Here is a 23,485-nt window from a genome sequence, read left to right on the forward strand (position 1 = left end):
TAAAATAATAACACAAACAGTGTTTGGATTGGTTTGCAATAAGCCGTGATTTTGCTGCCTGCCAGCGGATACGAACTCCCAGCCAAATCACGAATCCTTTTTTTACTAGGCTTCGTAGTCTAAACCAAGAAGGGAAATTCTTTTCCTTCCACACTGTCAACATCAGTGCATTACAGCTTCACTACTTCGTTCTTACCTTTCACAATAAAATCCCTATACATATAAAATTACGCCACATGACTGCTTCCGCTAAGAGCCAAGTCAACAAAACGGCTTACAACTCAAAAGAAAGTGTTTCATTCAACATGTATCAGAGCACTGATATTGGGATTTCTGGTTTAAATTGGGATTCTTACAATTTCGTATTGTTTTAGACGGTGGCCAGGCCATTAGTGGTAGCCATGTTGCTAACAATATAAACAAATGACTGGATAGTCACCTGACTAGCTCGATCTACTAGTTCATATGAAAATCAATGGACTGAAAATATGTTATCACCATCTCTGTTGCTCAGTTTGTTTGTAAACAAATACATTGCTTACTTAGCTCTATGGTAAATAGAAAGTGGTCCATATGTTGTTGTCTTTGTGACAATACCACTTCGGAACGCTAGGGTGTAGAAAGCTATCTGTTACTACTTTAAATAAGTATTCATTTCTAAGAACTATACTAGGCCATTTTGTACTACATCAGATTTTTACACTAAATAAAACGCTTACATACATCAGTTAAAGATGAGTAAGGAATACAGGTGACAGCCCTCTTTGCAATAAAACCCCATGCTGTTGTTGTTGGGGTGCATCAAGTTGCACACCTGTCGCTGTTCCCTTCATCCCCTGTACTCTACAGTGTGCAAATGAAAAAAATATATTTTTGCTTAAACTAAAACTTAAAGTCATAGGCTGTAACTGTCATTGATAGAGCTGAAAAAGGCCAAATACTGCACTAACCCTTCTGATGTTTGACAGTGTCATTATTAACAGTAGCTGTCTACATTGATGCCACCCACAGCATTTGTGTATAGGTTCTCACCTCAACATGGAGCCAAGGCCTCCACTTACTGAATATCGCTCTTCATCAGTTCGATTTGTTGACAGTTTGGACGGATGCCCAGCAGCAATGAAGCTGTAATGATGGAGGTCATCTCTATTGTTTTTTATTTGATTTTATGCTCAAGCATTTTAGCTGAGAGCGAGGTTTGTGATCTGGCTGGTCATAGTCATTTTACTAATAAATCTCACCTGAAGTCAATCTATAAATGTCCACAGATGACAGGCACCTTGAGGCTGTGGTTATGTTTTGCTTTGGCCTCAGGGATTAAATATGATTACTACTGTACAGTGTGATTCAGCCACATTTATCTTTCTACTCCATCCAGTGCTTTGAAGCAGACATTATTGTTCACCTCATGTGTTGACATACCATAGGTATTGTTTTAGAAAATAAAGAAATATCTTAGGCCAAGACATCATTTAGAATGAAAAATATCAAAAGGGAAAATAAATCATCACACAGTTGATCGCACTGTTTTTATGAAACACGGTAGTCGGGTAGCTGATTTGAAGCCGCTGGCAGAAGTAGATAAAGGGAAATCATGTTACCTCTTGGCAGGATGAGGGAAAAAATCAGAAAAAATCAGTATCATCATGTCATGTTATTGTGCTTCTGTTGAACACCATTCTTACTGCTCAGCGGTAGAACATCACCCTCTATAACCCGGCACATCAGTGAACATTTTGCAGAGCACTGGCAGAATTGTATTGCCTTACCGTCATAGGGCTGCCAACTTTACACATCTGCCAAGGAAGTTAGTAATTCTAAAGCTCTTTTTTTTTTAGTTCTGCAGAGATCATTTAACAGCGTCAAGCTATTTTTTTTTTCAATACAGTACAGATAGTCCACCTTTTAACAACTCTATTCAGAAAACAACTACATCAAAATCATCCTGAAGCAACAGTTCAGGTTTCTATGGGACTTGAGTTCCAAGCTGCGGTCGATGAGGCTTGGAGCATTTTAAAAGCTAGGGGCTTTAAGAATTGTGCCAGGGTTTGTATGGTGGGGAGGCGAGGTGGTAGCTGCTATTGATCCGTTGCGTTTGGAGACAAAAATCAGGGAGGCTGATGTCAGGCACACAGTGGATCTACCTCGAAGGAATTGATTGCTTTGAGCTGCTGGCCATTGGTATTCTTTTGCTGGTGCACAATGGCATACAGACAAAACAGGGCAGTCTGTATTTGAGGTTCAGCGACAAGGGGGAGAGAATCGGTGGAGGAAGTGGAGAGGACTGTATTGGTAATGGAGAGGATAGAAAAGGAAGACAGAAGAAAGATGGGAATAAGCCTAGCCGTGCTGTCATCTCCACATGAGACTCCTGACAGCAACCCTCAAAAGACAAAATGTTTCATTGCAAGCGTGGGTATATTCTGCTACGCACTCCGAATACTCAAGCGTTTGGGGTTGTGTTCACACTGTTAAAAGAAAAAAGAGGGACAGAAAGCAGTGGCTTGTTTATCCTTTGGAGAACTCTCTTGACAGATCAAAATCCAAATCCCAGAACCTTTTGAACCTTTTAAGCTTAGATGAGGTTTATGATTCTTTAAGGTTAATTATTAATTGCATTAGTATTAGGGATGACACTGTGTAAGAACTTGTACAAGTAGCAACAGTAGTATGTTGTATTGATGAGGAAGCAAAAATGCATTACATTTTGGCACTAAGACAAAGAAACACTGTAAAATGTTAGACAGGAGACCTTCTCCAGGCCCCGGCTGAGGCTCACATGACCAAGGGGCTAGCTGAGCTTGCACAACAGCAAAGTAACACACTATCTGAGTTTTGATAATATTGTTTTGTGGAGAAGAATTGTTTAAATCAATACTGTGATTATTGAATATGTCATTTGCTTTCTTTTCAATGCAGCATATCCATTGATATTGTCTTATTTATTTGCACCACCCTAAGTGTTACTCCACAGTTCGGTATGCAGTTAATAGCTAATGGCTTCAAGCATAGATGAGGAGCGGGCTACAGAGGTCTGGCCAGCTCACACCATTCCTACTCCATACCACCAGATAATATTCATTTTCAAGCTTGTAGTATTCTACTAACCGGATGCCACAGATTACACAGAACCATCTGAGAAGCCATCATGAAACAGCTTGGAAAGGACAGGCACTTTCAAAAAAGTACCTGGCAGTTGATAGGATGAGCCATCCGTCTCCCACGGGCTGCTGAAGTCAGTCAGGGGAAAAGTAAAAACATATTTTCCATTGAGAAAAGCCTTCGTTGCCGTTCTTAGCTTGTTTTTCAATGAAAAATTACTATCCACTTCTAACATAACTGATCCTAAGGCAGCATCTACACAAACCCAGCGTCAGAGCTCTCAAGTGTCACGCATTGGTCGTTGTTCACCCATTCCCGCTGCGCATTGTATTTCTCATGCAGAAAGCTTTTTTTTATGCTTTTAATTTTAAATTATTTAGGTACTTTAAGGGATTGTACTGTAAATTTTGTTGTATTGGTACAATGACAATAAAGACAATTCTAATTCTAAAAACAATTTATAATATGCTGCTATAGCGCTGTCCTCACTATGGAACCAGCTAGAATCAAACATGTCCCTCTGAGCTGCAACTTAACAGCCAGGGGCTACACAATAGCCAATCAGAAAAAAGCACTACTGTATCTGGGTAGATTTAATGTAACAACCAATGAAAAAAAAGCATAGTTTTATTCACCTGCTGAAACCTTGAAGCCTTGAAGATTGATTTTGTGAACCTGCAGATCTTGTGTGATTTTGTGATTTTGCGAGACTCCAGATGCCATGCAAGGTAACTCTACAGCCCCAATCATTGTTAAGTTTATCAAAGCTCATGCAGCTCCCTCTGGAACCACAGCAGGCTTAACACAACCTCTTTCACATAGACAGTACGACTCTTTACGTCAAAGCCTTTTGGTCAAATGTCCCAAGTCTTAAACTTCCACATTACAGTATGACTTATAACGTATGGACAACTCTATTAATCCTTCTTGAACTGAGAATGCAGTGGAGAGATGCCAGAGTAAAAATGTTTTTCCGTTACAGCTCTTGTTTTTTGAACAGCAAAGTGAGATACTTTCCCTTCTGCTTGAATAAATAATGCAGCAACACTAATGTGAGTTAATATCACGTGATGCCATATGCTCTAGTCACTGTGAAACACCAAAACACTGATGTTTTTCCCCTTCTTGCAGTTTTCAATGCAGAATGCAACCTCAAGGTAAGACTGGTGATGAGAGAGGGACTGAGCCGCGTTACTCATTTGTTTATAAAAAGATGGCGGCTGTCTGCCACAGATCTGTCAGAGCCTGTGATCAAAGAGGAGCCGGATAATGTAAGGAAGGAGAACTCACTTTATACGCTGCAAAGCTGCTGTTTACTTCCACTCAGCACATGATGCGTCTATGGATGACTAAATAAGCATTAGTGTACCATTTGAAGATGTGTCAGTGGTTTACTGTATACTTGTCTTCCCTCTGGCTTAATTTCCTGCCGTCATACTGTCAAGTGTGTGTTTGAGCTAAGAAGAGTTCATTTAGTTGTTTCTGTGTTCAACACTAAGCAGATTGCTGTTGTCTGGGTACACAGATGTTTACAATAAGCTGTGATTGCTTTATATAATGCAGTGATCTGTCTGCACTGATGATGTTTCTTTGCTGAGGGGATATTTTCAACTTTCTCATTCAACTCTTGCTGTCGGTTTTTGAAACATTTCTTCTTCACGGTGGAATATTGTTTCTCCTTCATAATTCAGATTCATTTCTTGGGTTTTAACCTTCCACCTGGGGGTCTGCTTATCTTTCTATATTTGGATGAAATTGCTTTTGAATATCACATCTACTACAGATTCCATAACAGTGCCAGACTTCATATTTCTTTTATTCAAGTTTATTTGAGTCAAAGAGAGACCATATAACTTCTGCTCAACAGCGACTACTGATAAAATGACTCAGTAATACCAACTACAAAGCAATATGTATCTACAGTTTGTTAACATTAGCTAATATTTGCTGTAGTTAGCACCTGGTCATACCAGTTTGATTGGGACGAGTGTATTGAATCGATCGAGTGTTTGTTTTATTGCTAATTAATTCAGCTTTTCAATAATAAAAGTCTTGCTTTAAAAGTGTATTTCAATCATGATATAAGTTGAAGGAAATAATGATATAAAACACTGGTGATAATAAGTTTCAACATAACCCCCCGACCATAATAAACTTATAATCAACTTTATTTCTATAGAACTTTTCTTAACAAGGTTACAGAATAATTTCCAGAAGATAAAACCAAAAGCAACAGATAAAAACAAAAGAGACTGTGGGATTATAAAAACATGAAGCTAAAGACATACTGTATATTAAAAGGCCAAGGAGCAATGATAAAACCTAGCAACATATTAAATATTCATAAATGCTTTCCTAAAACTATAAACGAAAGTTTTGATGATGCTAAGGTTGTGGCGATTCTGATCTCAATAGGCAGACAGCAAAAGCCTGGTCACTTTTGTTCACAAGGCAGAATCTCGGAACAACCAGCAGAGCTGCATACACCAATCGTAGGGAATACCAAGGTACAAAGGGGGTCAACAAATCCCTGACATAATTTGGAGCAAGGCCATGTAATGCTTTAAAAGTGATCAATACGGAACATTACAGGCAGCCAGTGTAAGTTAGCTAGCACAGGAGTAATGTGTTTGTATTTTTTGGTGCCTGTTAAAATTTGGGCGGCAACGATTGTCACAGATTGGAGTCAGTGAAGGGAGCTCTTGCTGATAAAGTGCACTACAATAGTCCAGGCGCGAACAAATCAAAGCATGTATAACCTTGTGTTAATTGAAAGGAGACAAAAAAGATCTGCTTCTTAACATTTCTTTTCAGCTGAAAGAAGCATGTCTGAACAACAGCTTTTACTTGAAGAATCAAAACAGAGACCTTCATCAAAACCTACACCAAGACTTCTGGCAGTCAGCTTTATATTTTTAGTGAGGGGCCCAAGCTTGCTGTGAACCAAGCTGGTAGAGTTCATTGGACCAGTGACTATGATATCAGTCTTGTCATTGTTATATTTGAAAAAGTTTTGCGACATCCAGCATTTGAAATCATTGAGGCAAACAAGGAGGAAATATAAGCTGCTGGAGTAACAATCAATACTCTAATGCCACTGAATCCTGATCAGCATGAGAAGCTGAAGGGCAGCAGACTACAGGCGATTGGCTTCTTTATGTTTAAGGGATGGATTGATACTATTAGTTGTACTTTTATGTGAAGATGCAAAGTTTCCAGTTCCAGTTTAATTTTAACTGAAGGAATTATTTGGAGGAAGAAGAAAATGTTTTAATGGAGAAAGGAATAACAAATCATGTGGCACTGACACACAAAATAACTGTCTAAATACTGTTGATACAACAGTTTAGGCACCGGTAACACTTTTGAGATTTGATAATGCACTTTGACTAGAATGGATCAATAATGCACAGCAAAACTAATGAACTTTAACTTGTGATGGGATTTGTGAGTGAGTTTAACTAATGTATCTGATCTAGGACATGACCCTGATATCATGTTCGTAACTTTTCCCTGATAATTTGGGGATTTTAAGATTTGACCATTGAAGCGTAGTGTAAATTCAACCAGGAAGATTATCTTTTGATACTCACTCATTCTCATTAGAGAAAGGGCATTTATTCTCAAGTTAAACCAACTAGATCTTGACACTGTCTCCTCCAATCACATCTTTGCTGTCAACATCTGCAAACCCATCTCCACCGTTTTCACCTCCAACTCATCAAATACAGCACCCTGGTCTGAGCTCGCCAGAAGCCTGCTCCTCTTCTCATCTATCCAGATTTCAGCATCCTCTTCGTTTATCACCATCACTACCAGCGTCTAGACTCAAGGTTATGATGGAGTCTAATTGCCAAAGATTTTTCTCATGTATGATTTGTATTGCTCACAGGGATTTGCAGCAGCCAGTGTTTAAAAAAAAAAGCTTAAATATTACTGAAATGCTTTTTACCTTTAAAATAATTATCCGAGTTCAAGTTATTATTGTGTTGCACTGCTGCTAAGGTTCGAGGAAAGCTTCCATCTATTCATTCATATCTGATCAGATGACGCTGCCTCACAACATTTTACCAGCTGTGCTACATTTATTGATCTGCTCTTTACCTCTGTCTCTTGATTTGTTCTTATCTGAGCTGTCATGTTGGCTGCAGCATGGAGAGAAGAAGAAGAAGGTTAGTTTATGTTGGAGGAACAAATACTTTTACAAGCCTGCACATCCTCCAGCTGTCTGGGCTCTTCCTGCTCACATTTTAATGAAGTAATTGCTGGAGAATGTGTTCCATTTCGCCTCCTGCAATGTCATCCTCTGAAGGAGACACAGAGGATTGAGTGAGGATTGGAGGGGGGCCCAGAGATACTGCTCTTTAGTTTTCCTGTCCCTTGGTTTTGCCATGTTTTGCAGATTTATGTTTTTATTGTGAAAGAATGGTTTAAGGTGGGCAACATAATTTGCCTCTGCTGTGTTTTAGGATATATTGTATATTACATAAAAGCAATAATTGTGAACTCTTCCAAAGTGTACTCAAGGCTCTCTGTAAATGTGATTATGACACAGGCTCTTCGCCCGGGCGTATTAAGCAAAGTGGCGAGCAGTAGAAGCTTATTATGACTTGGTATTTACGAAATATAAATTGCCTCGCTGTTGGATCCTGACCTTTACCTTCAGCTAATGGTGAAGAAGTGCTGCCTCACAATCTGATGCCATGAGCCACAATGTCACTCTGAAGTCAGACTCCTTACTTTACTGTGATCCCAGCTCTATTGGAGTAAAGCAGGTTCATGTTCTGGTTGAGCACATGCTAATGATGGGGGCTTAGACACAATGCCAGCATCTTAAAACTTCTGGCTGCCCTTATTTGTCCATTCAAGCAATGTTGGTTTGCCCTGATATTTCAGCAATGTAACATGTTATCATAGGTAATGGGATTACCAGGCTGATAGCTTTCATGTTAACTCTGTGTGCTCTTATTTTGAAATAATGGCAACATGAGTCAAGAGTTGAATTCATGATCAGTACTCAGACTAATAACATCGATGCAGCTTTCATTCTTTGTCTTCCTGCATTGCTCTGCTGTTGTTTTGTGTTTTTTCATTGAGCTCCACAATGTTTCCACTCTTCAATTGTTGCTCTATGTAGAGTTAGTAATTATGAATGAATGGCGCTCACTGTGAGTGATGTTGTGTGCAGGATTGGTGACATTCTCCCCGTTGTATGTGCACACAGTTGATTGTGAAGCTAGTGCCACTGATAAACATCCTGCCTGCTGAGAAAATTCTTTGAGCCAAAGAGCTATGATGTTACCTTTATTCTAACTAGGAAAGTATTTAATTCTGTGATCAGTTTGAACCTGGTCTCCTAGAAGTTATGTTTATACAGTATATTACTGCATTGTTTTCCCAATGGTGAGGATTGTGCCTCCAGAGACTTGGGTTCTCTCCGTCTGTGATTATTTTCTGTTGTAAGGCAGCATGTAGATGAACTTCTTTTTTCATTGTGTTAGTAGAAAACCTAATCTTGTAAGCATTACTTCCCATTCAAAATGTCTTTGCTGTTGAAAATTAGTTGTGTATTTTCTAGGAGACATGCAGGGTTACCAGTTTTCATTGTGCGAACTTTGTGGACTTTTATTCCATCTTGGTTTAACAATTGAGTTTGAAAGTTGAATCTTGACCTAGAAAATAGTTGGCAGAAAAATATCACACAAGGTCACCTTAAAGTCTATTTAAAGGTATCTGAACAATTACATTTCTTAAAATCTATAATTCAACTTTCAACTCACATAATCGGGACGGAAGCTCCAGAACAGCTTCTAGTGTGCTGAACATATATATTGATATTGTGTATATCTAGGTTGTAGAGGGTGGTTCACAAACAGTTTTATGTGTATTTATTCATGTATTGAACTCTTTCTTGTGAATAGTGATGGGAAGCGAACAGTTAAGAACTGGAATCTTATGCCTCTGAGCTTTCTTTTATCAATGCCAGCATGTTTTTGTTACAGTTGCACATTGCAAAAACAACAACTTCAAACGCCTGCATCTGCCCTTCTGAAAACTCCCAACAAGATGGAGTCGTGTTGGAGAGGATGAGACTAGTCTAAAGTGTGCTTTCTAATGACATTAGTGCCATGCAGGTAGGCTTATCAGATTTGTTCTTTGACTAATAAAACCTAAATACAAAAAAAATCTGTACAAATATTATCTCATTTCATCTACACTATGATGATTTCATTGTCAGACTCGAGTAATAAAATAGTTGTGTTGATGCTAAAAACTTGTGTAGGCCAAGTTTTTTTCCACACTAAAAATTGATCAGGAAACAATAAAGAATCTAAGCATAATCGATAATGGCATTGGCATCAATAAAATCCCATCGATTGTCATCCTTACTTGTGAAAATTAAATGTGATAATTACAGATCACAGATTTAACGGTCCCTTAATAACTTTCATGTTTTCATTATTTTATTTAAAAATAACAATTGAATTAATCATCATTCAATATTTTTCATAAGCTCTACTTTTGCAGCAGCTCTAGATGAACCTTAAGCCAGTTGAAGAGCAGAAAAACCCTCAACAATCAAATGAAGGTAACTCATTCGCCCACATATGATGAATAATAACAAAAAAAAACATTTTCTCGAAGCATGGGAATCCAACTAGCAGCCAAAGGTGGATGCAACTGAATTGGCCTCATTTATTGTCGAGAAATGACCTTCGCTGACACTAACAACTGCAACACATCAACGTGTGAAGATAGATAACAACAGGGCATGAGGAAAGGTCACAGTAAACAAGCGTCGACTTTACAGGACACGAGCAGCCTGGATGACACAGCAGAACCCTTGCAATAATATCACACACATTAAAGTACATAAGCGACATAAAACAGACAAGCTTTTTGAAGTGTTGGGATTCACAAAGTTTCTTTGAGAGGGTTTCACATCAAAGAGCATTCTCATTCCCAGGGTGTCAAATACTGCTACTTTGTCACAAACCTTGCCGTTTGGCACCCACACACAATTCTTTCCAATCCATCCTCATCCCAACTCATCACATATTTTGTCACGACCCTTTGGCGTCACTTGTCAATGCACTAGGTAGTCCTGCTGGTTCAACACATTATGCTCAACTACGATCGATGTTTTATACACAGGGCATGTGTTAATTTGTGAATTCACAAAACTCTGGGGTTAGGTTCAGGCAACAAAACCACTTTTTAGGGTTAGGAAAAGGTTGTGGGTGGTGTCACTGTAGTTACTTTAGAAACTCATTAATTTTAACCCTGTTGGAAATCTTTTCCTAACCCCAACAAAACTGTTTTGTGGCCTACACCTAACCACAGAGTTTTTGCGTGAATTCACACCGTGTACCCAGTATGTTGACAAGTGATGCTAAAGGGTCCTAGCTGTATGTGACGAGCTGGGATGAGGAAGAGTTGCCCACACAGATATTTTGTCTCAAGCTGCAAAACTCGCCTCCCCTCTGTTTCCTGCATACATGTTGGAAAGGTCACCAGAACATCACGCATCTGCCCATCAGACCCCTTATTCAAGATTCCCGGCAGTTTGCCAGTCAGTCTCCCTCAGGAAAAAATAAATGAAAATGGGGAGTGAGAGGAAAATTTACTCAGTGGCTTGACATACAAACAAATAACTAAGATGCATAATTAGGCTGCAGTCCATGCTGTGAGCAGAAATATGCCAGTTGGCAAACCAGGCACTTAAACCCCTGCTGGGATGTCTAGCAGAGAAGCTGGGTCTGCAAAGACCAGAAACAACAGGCAGCATTGTGATAGTTTCTGAAAATGCTACACTGTAACCTGATTTGTAGATATAACTCTGTGACCCAGCATGAATATATTGATATTAAAGGAAAACTGTTATGATTTTCCTTATGTTCTGTCATGTATATAATGTTACAATGGTGAATGTTCATATTAAAAGTGGCCAAAACATCAAATAATAGCAATCCAGTTCTTCAGTATGTTGGCAAGAAAGTGTATTTTTGGTTTCAAGAGTAAATCCATTTAGCGTTTCCTAAAGAAGGAAGTAAACCAACAACTTCCAATTTGTTGATGTCCGGCTGTGCATTGTTTGGTTTTAAAGCCTTAATTTGTCATTTTTGACAGTATAAAATGCTGCTATATTCCCTTACAGTCCATGTTAACAACATGAATCTACATGCTAATGCTGGACAAAGCTGTAATGAGTATGTTGTTAATTCTTGTGTTGTTTTTGGTTTCAAAGGCTTTTTTAGTGATTTTTTTAATGGTACAAAAATCCACTGATATACTCTGTTGCTGTCAGTCCTCTGCAGCAGTACAGGGACTTAAGCTGCGTTGATTACCGGTATTTGTTTAACATGCCCTCCTTCACTTTCAACCCTTGGCATTACATAACAGCACACGTCACACAGAGGCCACTTGGAGATCTGTGGGAAAATTGCACCTGCCCTTGTTCACTTCAGCCCAAACTATCATGAATCCCCTACCAGTTGTAGGTTTAGCGCTGTACTGCTTCTTACAAATAATCAGAAATACATTTGGACTCATTTTATTGTATTTTCTACGTATGATTCTTTCAATACGTCTGCACTTTGTAAACAGCTGCATCTTTCTTTGATTCAGAAACTTCTGATTGTGATCTGTATCATTATCATCATTATTATTGCTATGAGAAGAAAACACACAAGTCAAGTATTGATATGAAAAGTAAAATGAGCTGACTAAATACTTACTGCAACCAGTCATTTTTCAGTAAAATATTCAGCTATCAATGTAAATTTTCTTCAGAAACTATCTACTAAACAGGCACATGTAAGAATACAGACTTATAATAAGGTATTAAGAAGCATGTCAGATAGCAAAGTTTTTAAATGATGATAAAAAGTTGCTTTATTTATGCATATTGTTCTTCTTTAGTGGTGACCAATCGCAGAGTTTTGTCCATCCCTGCTACCTACCCAAAGACGTAATCTCTTCCACCAAACGCATTACTGCAATGCAATGTGGGGGATCCACAAGGAGTGACCACCGTTGTTGACTCGATCACTTAGCCCTCCGGGGGTCCATCTCACCAAGTTCACTTCAGTTTTTCAGACTATTGGAACAGCACTTAAGAATGCGGTGGGGATTCCCCTGAAAGCAAATGCTGAGGGGAATTGAACGAGGGCATGTTAAACCACTATTGGAACGCAGCAGGAGAGTGAAACAGTGGAGTGGAGACCCAGAACTGCCGACCAATCAGAGCAGACTTGACTTTTCAGGAGGCGGTCTTGAAGAGATAGGCGCTGCAACAGAGTGTCTCAGCCAGAGGGTCAATACAGGTGCAGCAGCCATGAGCAGTAAGAGATTTTTGAACCTTAAAGCATGTAAACATGTTCTAGTCCAAACAGAAAATATATGTAAGAACCTGAAAACGTGTATAATAGGTCCCCTTTAATAGATGTTCTGTGTCTCAGTGCTGGAAACTGCTGGAAATACAGTACCAAATAAAAGTTGGGACATCTTTCATCCAAAACGGCTGCACTAGTTATTTTGTTTCATGAAATAAGACAAAAAATATGAACATTTCATTTGTAAAACATAATAATGGCCTTTTTAAAAAAATGTATCTCACTAAATCAAGTCAATTTTTGTCCAGTCCAGGTATTTTCAATCACATGGATGTTGGATTGTTTTCATAAATTATCTTATTTTATTCTTATTTTCCTCAATCTTTTCTTCATCTTTTTTATCGGGCAGTCAATTTCAAGAGAATTTCAATCAGCCTAATGTTGATTTATTCACTTTGAGAATGTTTTTTAAACCCATTTGTACTCTAGACATCTTTTAGCTGCTCCAGTATAAAGCCAAGCAAAGCCTGCATTGTGAATGTTTTGTGCATGGATATAATAATACAAATAAAAACATTAATAATAATAATAATAATAATAAGAATAATAATAATAATAATGGTACTAGACAGGTCAGTCTGGCTCACCAGATGTAGAACACTAGGATAAAGTCTGTCATCTTGTGATATGAATTAATATCTTCACTGTGTCTTCTCCACTTAGTGAAACTGACCACCACTACTGGTTAACTAGAGTAATGGAGTCTGTTCCAGCCAAGTTAAAATACACAATCAAAAACACCAAACCAAAAGATATTGGCTGATTATTCACATTACTAATGATGTTTTTTTTAATTTCTTTTAAGGTTAACAAACACCATTAAAGCTGTGATATAATATATAGCACATTTGAAAAGACAGGTTTAGAGTGTGCTTCACAGTTACAAATCAAATCAAACACAAACGGAGGGAAGGAAGCATCAATAGATCATGAAATTAAATGTAAAAATTCTCATCAAAGCATCTGAACTAATGTCGGCTCAGTCATAACCTATTAACAGGGCACAACGAGGAGTCTTTGTTCTGATGACATTAGGGGCCCAATGCATGAATATACCATCAGCAACTCGCTGATATATGATGGAGCCAAGCTGTGTACATGTGTGCAGGAAGCTAGCAGCAGGGTAATATTGGACTGCTGTGAAGCCTTAGTTATGCTCTGGTATGTTTGGGTTTCTTTAGACCAAACTAACTAACTCTGGATGCAGCAAAAGAGTCTCTGCAAATGAGTCTATCTAGAGAATTTGTTTTGGTGTAACACTTGCAAGAAGGAAGGCAAACTCAGCTCAACAGCCAATAACAACGGAATTACCTTCATGAGTTGGATATTGCTGTTTCTGCTACAATGTGACAAAATAACTACCCTGCAATTCATATGCTGGTACACATGACCCTTCAGGGCTTCCTGAGCTAAGTGTGGTCAAAAGGGGATGGAAGTCAAAAGTTATTCAAAGTCCTCAGTACTTCAGGGTAAATGGGCCAGTTCAGGCTCTATGCTGTATGTGCAGAGTCAATGAAGCTGTCCAAATTGCTGAACACATTGGGAGGCAGTGGAGCTGTCCTTTGTATCTACATTTCAGAGCCAGACGTGCTGTTCACATTTCTGCAGGAAGTCAAACACACACACACACACACACACACACACACACACACACACACACACACACACACACACACACACACACACACACACACACACACACACACACACACACACACACACACACACACACAAACACAAGGTATTCAAAAGTACCTAAAGTGGAATTTTGTTAGCCAATCACATTGAAACGGTCTCAGCTCAGGATACATTTTGACCACTATTTTAAAAACCCTACTCAAAAGCAATGGCGAGAGTAAGAGCCTTGTATCACTCGCCTGAAGGCCATGCCACTTTATACCAGACTGCAGTCATTTCCTCAACCTGTTTTGAATAATATTGCCATGGTGTGCTGATGGCAGGGTGCTTTGGGTAAGTATAAAAGGAGAGCAAGTATTGCCTCAGGGCCGAGTGGAAACTGAGAAATGAATGCATCAATCAAAATATTGGGATTGGTTATGAGTCCCAAAGGAAAAATGAAATCCACACCGGGGGGATAAAAAAGAACCACATAATAACAAAACAATGCACACAAATGATCAGATACATTTGATAAAGATGGCAATCTCCAAAGACTCCTCGGGCCATGACTAAAAGATCTTGTTCAATAGAAGAAAACAGAAGTCGGGCAAGGAAGCAAGGTAATAGAACGATAAACCTCGTCCGCTACCAAGAACAACAAAGCAATAAAGCAACTTCTGTGAAGTTGTAAATGCTAATGACATAATTTAACATTTGCAAGATTGCTGTGCATTTCTGACTCATTCAGTTCCATCAAGATTCCCAGGGGTGCTTTGTATATGGATATAGCAATTTGCATCTGGGTCTCATTTACATTTGAAAACACTGGAGGTTGATTGCTGCTATTGATCTGTTCTGTGTATATTACTGTTTTTGTTTTACGGCATAGGGCTACAGTTTACTGTATGTCATAGCGGTCATCGCTCTCAACAATTTTACTGTTCTCGTCAAATATCCTGTCTGGTTGTGGAATGGAGCTGTAGATTCCTCCCAAATTGCATCCAATCTCCTGAAGCCATAAATCCAGCAGAGTCAGGAAGTTATTATCACAGGGACCCCGGAGTACTAGCCCCTAGCGCTGCCTGTGCCAAAGACGTTCCTTCACAAAAGTGTGAGTCGTAGTCCAGCTTGCCGTAGCCAAGATATCTCATACAGACACTCCTCTGAATAAGGCCCATGAAGTGGCCACACCTCTTGTAGAGTGAGCCCTCAACCCCTGGGGTGGCTGCAAACCCTTACAACTATAAGCCAGAGATATGGCCTCCGCAATCCAGTGTGACAGCCTCTGATGGGACAACGGCTTGCCTTTATGGGGAGTAGCCAGGACAAAAACAACTGATAATTTCTCCTCAACCCAGTTGACCTGCTCATGTACACATACCTGTATAGCACCCACACTGGCCATAATGTGTTAAGCCTCTCCTCGTGCCCTGAGCAAAAGGGAAAAGAATGTAAAGCAGAAAGCTCCACCATGGGCCATGCATAGGCTGACTCCACCACCTTAAGCACAAATGGCGGATTGGGCCACAGGCAGGCAAGTCCCGGGGCAAAATGCAAGCAGGAAAGACGGATGAAAAAGCCTGCAAATCACTCACCTGCTTTGCCGTGGTCAAAGCTAAGAGAAACACTGTTTTAAAAGAAACAAATATCATCTCCAACGCCTCTATAGGCTTATGGGTGGTGATGAGAGAGGGTGTCAAGCACGACCAGTCCCACAAAGGAACTAGTGGCCTGGAAACCGGGAGCTTGCGGTGTGCAACATGCATAGAGCATGTTTGGCCATGGATGGCCAGAGCATCCACAACCAGAGGGGAGAACACAGTTTTGGAAATTTTAATATATATATTGATATTGATATATATCAATTGATTAAATCAATTAATCAATTGCACTAAATATATGTGGTCCTCACATATGTATAGTGCCATCAAATCAATTGATATCAATATTGTATTCGCCATGTCATGGACGAAAAACAAAACTACTGAAAATCCTAAGCATAACAACAGCAATGTGTCTTTGTACGCAATCTCATACTTTTGTCTTATCTGGTATTTCTGAATTAACTAGTGGAAAAGATTCATCCAGTGCAGTTATTTATTAGCTGTGTTGAAAACATCCCTCTCTGACACTGACAAACACACACACACACACACACACACACACACACACACACACACACACACACACACACACACACACACACACACACACACACACACACACACACACACACACACACACACACACACACACACACACCCACCCACACACTCTATGGCTCCAGAGGACATCACATTGCTTTGACTTTGCTATTACTTACCAGCAGTTGTGTTTTGGAGGGAGAGAAGGAGGGAGGGAGGGAGGGGTGACAAGTCCTCTGACCAGCCATGCTTTGCCAGCCGTAATTGGAGTTCAGGAGGTGGTGGAGGCTGCTGGGTATAATTGGACGGCAGCCAGGAACTTGTGTGGATGGTTATCTAAGCCTCGCTCCCTTTTTCTCAATTACTCCCCTGGTACAAGGCTCCTCACCGCCGGGCCACTGACACAGCAACCTCAATTTCTCTCCAAAGTGTCTGTTTGTACTTTGTGTGTGTGTGAGTGGGTGGACAGTAGTTATGAGAAGAGATTTAATGAGCCACAGTCATCATCGGGATGGCAGTGAATGCATTGGGAAAGAAGCTAGTTTGCCTGAATCATAAGCAAGAAGATGGACATGCTCAGTCGTGGGTGCAGAGAATCCCGGATTTATGAAAGAGCACAGAGTAACCAGAACAACCCCCCCCCCACACACACACACACACTCAACACACACACACACACACACACACACACACACACACACACACACACACACTGAAGGAAAATTACAGTGATTCTCTGTGCTTGTTTGTCTTCCTTTTCTTCAAGCTGGAGACCCTCACATGATGGTGAACACCCAATGGACTTGATTCACAACATCATCACCACCACCACCACCCTACACTGAGTGTAATTAAAGATATTTTCAATTACAGCGGCCAGAGCTGATAGGATGAATGAAGACCATTGTGCAGCTCCAGCTGTCAAACATAAACATGACTTAGCAGTTGTGGTGGATCAGCATTTCTAGTTTCTGACATGACTCACATTTTTCAAAAAGCAGTAGTCACTGTAAATTATTGTTTTTTCTCTGAAATGATATGAACAGGAGTTGTATGAGCACCGAAGGGCCACTGTTTCTTTTCTTTTTATTCCCTGAATCATCCAACCGCAGTAAACTCTAATTACAGACGTTTTCATACTCTTCTTCATTGCACCCACAGAAGTAAATAATAAACCGTTCCAAGTGAAAAACTCCTGTAATACTAAAGTGAATTGTGCAATGGAAGTTTTGGATGTAAAAGTTGAGAACCATTTAGTTTTAATTCAGATGTTTTCCAATCTGGTTTGGAGCTGGGTGATCAAACGTGTCTCTATCTGTTGGTGTGTAATGCTTTGTGCTTTGTCCCCTTTAATACTGTGATCCTCACATTTCTTATAGAAAATCTTTCCTTAAGTGATTTTAGCTGTCCAAACTTTCTCTAAACATGTTTTCGATGTAATGTGCTACGTTACGAAAACTGAAGTGTTGGGAGCATTCATTTAATATGATATTTTAAAGAATAATTGCAGTGTGGAAATGAGCTGTAGATAAGATGTTAGTACTTCTGCATTCAGGATTGGGGAAGTTCAGAAGTGGACGGGGTATGTGTGAAGTCAGAGGTTCTTTGATCAAAACAACCTGAAAACTTTCCAGCATGTATTCATATATGCAATAACACATCAATTATGAAATTGGTAATTGAGCTCTCTAAATAATAGATCATACAATGAAAAAGTGTTGTGCACATTGATTTTATTAATACACTAACACTATTAAAATGTATTTTTTTGTATTGATGGGGATCTCCATGGCAGTGCGGACTGCGTTTTAGTTTAAATTTTTCAGGGCTGTGATTGAGTCTAGACTTTTGGAAATGATGCATACATCTACGTGTCAAGGCAAAACATTCATCCTGGTACTGCTGAAATAGACGCTGTATTTGCTTTGAAATTACTCCCAATATGTGTCCACAGCCGATACAGCCTTAGACTTAACAGTTCCACCTTGTCTCAGTTCAAGCAAATACATCTCTGGTCTTATTTTTCACAGTTGCTTTTCTTTCTTTGAAGCATTTTCTGTATTTTTAACTTATATATCAAGGATGTTCAACCATAGAGACAATCTGTGTCTGCAGCCGATACAGCCTTATACTCGTGTTACTTTCAGTAACAGTTCAACCTTGTCTCAGTCCAAGCAAATACATCTCTGCTCTTATTTTTCACCATTGCTGTTCTTCCTCTGGAGCATTTTCTGTATATTTACCTCATATATCCAGGATATTCAACCACAGACACAATCTGCTTCAAGTTTACACTGGCATGTGTGAATGGTCTGTGATAAGCATTTTCAGGTGTGGTTGGACTATATTATTTTATTGTTGATATTGTGCTAAGTGCTGTGGATGGAGATTGTTTTGTTTAAAAGTTTGTTTTAAAATGAATACATACTAGTGTGGATGTAGCCTGAGAAGCAAAACCCTGCAATTAAGGTTTCAAAAGCACTCACTGCTGCTGTTAAAACTCAGCTGCTGACAGTGTATGGTAAAATGGGGGTTGCCATGGTTGCATGTGTGCACAAACAATAAAAAAGTGACATCATTTGACAAACTAATAAAAGAAAGAAAGAAAGAAAATATTGCACTGACAGACCAGCGAGGATGGAGTTGCAGTAGTCTAGGTGTGAGATGACAAGAGCCTGGACCTGATGTGCAGCATGTATCTGCGTAATCGGGTGTTTGCAGCAATGTTGGCGGGAAAGGAAGGGTTGGTCATCTAGTGTCACACCCTGTTCCTTGCAGTCTGGGTGGGGGCTACCACAGAGTTGTCAAGAAAGCCCTTCCCTGGAAGGAAAAGCAACTTGGTCTTGTCTAGGTTGAGTTTCAGGTGGATGAAAGAGTTAGTTAAAGACAGCACGCTCCAGTGTTTCGGAAAGAATTGGAAGAAGAGAGACAAACCGTCGTTATTTACTTCAGGTTGGTTGAGGGTGGGTTTTTTGAGGAGAGGGTTCAATCTTAGAGAGTAAGGGAAGTAGGCAGTAGATAAGGGCACGTTAATGAGACAGGTTAGAAAAGGAAGAAGGTCATGAGCAATAGAGTGGAGAAGATAAGAAGGGATGGGGTGGAGGTTATTGGGGTGAGAACTTGATCAGGAAATAGAGGGTGAAAAAAAATGGGATATGAGGATGTGGTTGGGGGAAAGGTAAGATCAGAAGGTGGGTTGGAGAATGAAGAGTGTCATCTACCTTTTTCATGAAGTAGTTCACCGAGTGACTTGGTAGAAGGGAAAAAGGAGGAGAATTTAATTTTGGCTTCAGAGATAGAGGCAGTGAAGGAGGAGAGAAGAGATTGATAAGTAACCAGGTCATCAGTGTGTTCTGATTTTTGCCATTTATTTTCTACTGCCCGTATAGTGGCTCTCTCACGCACACAGTCAGTCATACAAGCACAGGATAGGATGCATGAGTGAGAAAAAGTCAAATTCTGGTAGGGCTGATAAAATAAATGAGGCCAAAGAGGAGGGAGAGAGGGAGCAAATGTTACGACGGACAGGTACAGTATCGGTTGATGAGGTAGGGTTGTCAGACTTCTAACACAGTGCATGTTGATTAAAGCAGCATGTCGCACAGCGGATTTCTGTGTCACGTTGACAACATGTTACAGAGTGATGATGTAGCAAAATGCTTTACATCCTGTTGTTGAATGGCTGATATTGCTTCATATGATTCTGAATTGTTAAGTGTTTAATGGAGACAAACTTGACACTTCTTTTCAAGTAAGATGATCTTTGGCAATGCATCCCAAATGCTTTAAGATAATCGTAAGCCAGCAATATCCATGAAAGTGAGGAATAAATGGATTTTCTGGGAGTAAGAACTCATGACAGCTAATTAGGGATCCAGGTGGAATATGTGAAGAAAAGAAAAAAGCACCACAATGTCAATGTTTGAGCTTTGTGGAAAAAAAGGGTTGAAAAATAAAAAAAGGGGATTTGGAATTTGATTCAAAGTCTGTCATTAAAAACAAAGCGTACTTTCCCCTCAATTTATGGACCCAAGTGACGGAGAACTAAAAGTGTTTTGCTTATTTAGGAACTCATTTGACGCACAGCAAAGCTCTTAATTTAAACTCTTACGTTGGTGCTCAATCGGCCCTTCAGAAAGAGCAGAAGGAGTTATTCATCTTCTCCAGTGAAGCCTTTATCCCATTCCGCACACACACAAGCGTCAGAGCTAAATGCTCTGCTCTTTCTGCAGCTACCTTGGCTTCTATTAGGGGATCAGAGAGTGTGCAAACACTGGTCTGATGGGAGCCATAATCAATCCCTTAAGCACAGAGGCTGCTGTTGGATAAAAAAAAGACTTGCCTCTCACTACGCCATCAATTTACCTCCCGGGGGGTTTTCAATATGCCTTCGGACCCTTGGGGGAAAAAGACTTCTTGTGGGGGGGAAACAGGTAGCTATAGAGGATTCCTTAATTGGGAGCTGTTTGGAATTGTCAGGGGTCAGAACAGAGAACCCCAGTGGAAATACTTCATGGTTAACCTGGGTTAACCTGGCCTTGAATGTCCCTGTCACTCCCTGATTGATTGAAAAGTATAGCGGGCTATTAAACAGAGCTGGACCATCTGGGTCTCTTACGGGCAGAGGGGTGAGAGGACTTCAGGGAGGTGGGGGAAGTTGTTGTTCTGCTCCAATCAGCTTCTTCCTTTCTTCTCTGCCCTTTTCCTGTTCAGTTCAAATAAGCAAATAGGCTCAAAGGTTTGCTCTTTATTCCACACAGCAAAAGATGCTTGAGCTTTTTTTTATGGTAATGTAAACAAGTGTTTAAAAACGTATGAAATGTCTCCAAGTCAGCAGAAAAATGATCCTCACAAATCCCACTGCTTTCTTTTGCAATGAGGATGAATGCTGCCTTGAAATGAAGCCTGTGAGGTCACATTTAAACTTGGCAAGTCGAGCACATAATATTCTTTGCAACCAATTAACACTGCTGTCAGGACAATAAAAGGGTGGCATTGCCTTGATCCCTTTTTCAAATATGATAAATTTTGTTATTCACGCTTCAAATGCTTCTTTGAGTCCTGATGGCCATTTTCACATACCATGACTGCAGCAAAGGAGTCAGGGTGGGCTTTGATTTCAGCTCTTCATGTTTTCCTCCCTCTGTTCAAGCATTGTCTTCATCTTGTCCTCCTGCTATCATGGGTACATTCCCCGCGCCAGCTCCACCCATCCTGCTTGACAACAAACAGCAAAAGAGCTTCATGCTGAGAAACTCCTCCAGCAAAAACGCTCCCTGCTTATTTCTTTCTTATTTCCATCCGTCTATTTTTCCTTAAATCATCTCCCATTGATATAAATTACTTTGGTCTGCTTTGTCTTAATATACACCTGTTCCTTCTCTTAGTGTGAGTGAATGAGGAGCATTGCATCAGAACCATCAATGTAGCTGATTGATGTATCTGGTCAATTCATAATAACACTGTTACTGTTATTAATTGATGGTAGTAATTGACTAAACTTGAATTCATGTTATTGGTTATCGGCAAAGTGCAGTGATAAGACTTTCCACTTTTTCCAAAGCATAAATCAAAGATAGTACAATGCTAATTACTGCAATATAAAGTTGATTGACAAGATGAACACATGAAACCAAACACTATAGCCCCCATTTTTGGAATATTATAATCTAAGTCCCCTCAACAGCCCATTTATTTATTTTATAGTCTCTTTCAAAGTGTGTAATTATATTATATATTTATATATATTAATTCATGTATGCATGCCCTAGGTCCTTTATATAATATATTGAGTCTGCGCTTATGTGTAAGACTACATTAAGAAAATGTAGTGCCAAAAGAAAGGGCTTCTGATGGCCCGGTAAAGTTGTGAAAATGTTCTATATTTAGTGAACACAAACTGATATTGATTTACTCCTGTCTTACTGTCTTACTGTCATCTACTTTAGGTGACTATGGATAAGTACCTCAAACAACCGCACTTAAAAAATACAAACTATACCTTTAAGTGTATTTTCTAGTGCCTGGAACAGCACGACTCGACTCTATAGTACCATGATAGTAACTGGTACTTTATTTGGTACTAAGACACGTACAAGTTAATATCTACTATGTAAGAGATAAGGTTTTGGCCAACAGTGTGCTGATTTTTTCCCCCATTGCCTCTCAGGGCTTCCATAGATTCCATTTGTAAAACATGACATGGGACATGTCGGTAAAGGATATTTGCCGTTTGTATAACGCATATTTACAGATAAAAGGCACAATATCAGGTACCCGAGCCATATTCCAACAGAAGGATCCAGGAGAAAGAAGCATTAGTGAGCAGCTTACTCAATAGCTGCGCTCATCTCATTCGTGGAAGCCGGCATTTTGTTTCAGCTGAACAGAAGCTTCTTGTTTCTCAGAACCAACGCTGATTGGTTCAGTTGCTTGGAAAACTTCTCCAAATTTCTCTGCTGAGATCAGGATGGTCTCAGGAGGCTAGTGTTTGTTAGCAGCATGTAGTGGAAAATAAGAGTTTAGTTACTTTTGATATAGCTATGAAAATACATGAAACAGATAAAAGGGTGTTATTATGAATTGCATTATTTGAATTATTAAGACAGGCATTCAGGCACATAAAACATATTTAAACATGTACTTGGGAGGAACCAGTTCATATTATGCTATTTCTCATAGACTGGACAACATGTGATTTTCTTTACCAAAAAGCTATTTTTTTGTATATATCATCTCTAACTATACGGAGAAACATTGCCTGCTGTTCTAGCAGCTCTTTGCAGAATTGTTCTGATGTGGTCTGCTTACAAGTAAGACAGGCAGACGGCTTCTTCTGGCACTGAACCAGACCTATTCATCACTCTGACATCCTGGTGGCACATCCTTGATGAGACAGGTCGAGAAAATGTTCCTCAGGAAGACTGAGCGAGGGGAGATGGATCCAAAGCGTGGACAAGCACCATTGTTGTCACCAGGCTGTGACCTGTCTGGCACTCTGCCTCGCCGGCAGGCCTGTCAGAGCTCTGGACGTTTGGCCTCTTTCATCTACATTACAGATGTGTTTGTGCAGCCTGGCTCTCTTCGCTATCTCTTCCAAGTAAATTTAGAACTTGAGTTCAAGCTTGTAACACCAGCCAAGGCTTCTGGCTCGGGGAGTACTAATCGAGGGCTTATCTGGTGCTGCCATCCGGCTGGCCTTCCATAAAGCTGGCAAGTGGCCGC

This window comes from Echiichthys vipera (genome assembly GCF_963691815.1).
Source record: "Echiichthys vipera genome assembly, chromosome: 9".
In the NCBI taxonomy this organism is placed as follows: Eukaryota; Metazoa; Chordata; class Actinopteri; order Perciformes; family Trachinidae; genus Echiichthys; species Echiichthys vipera.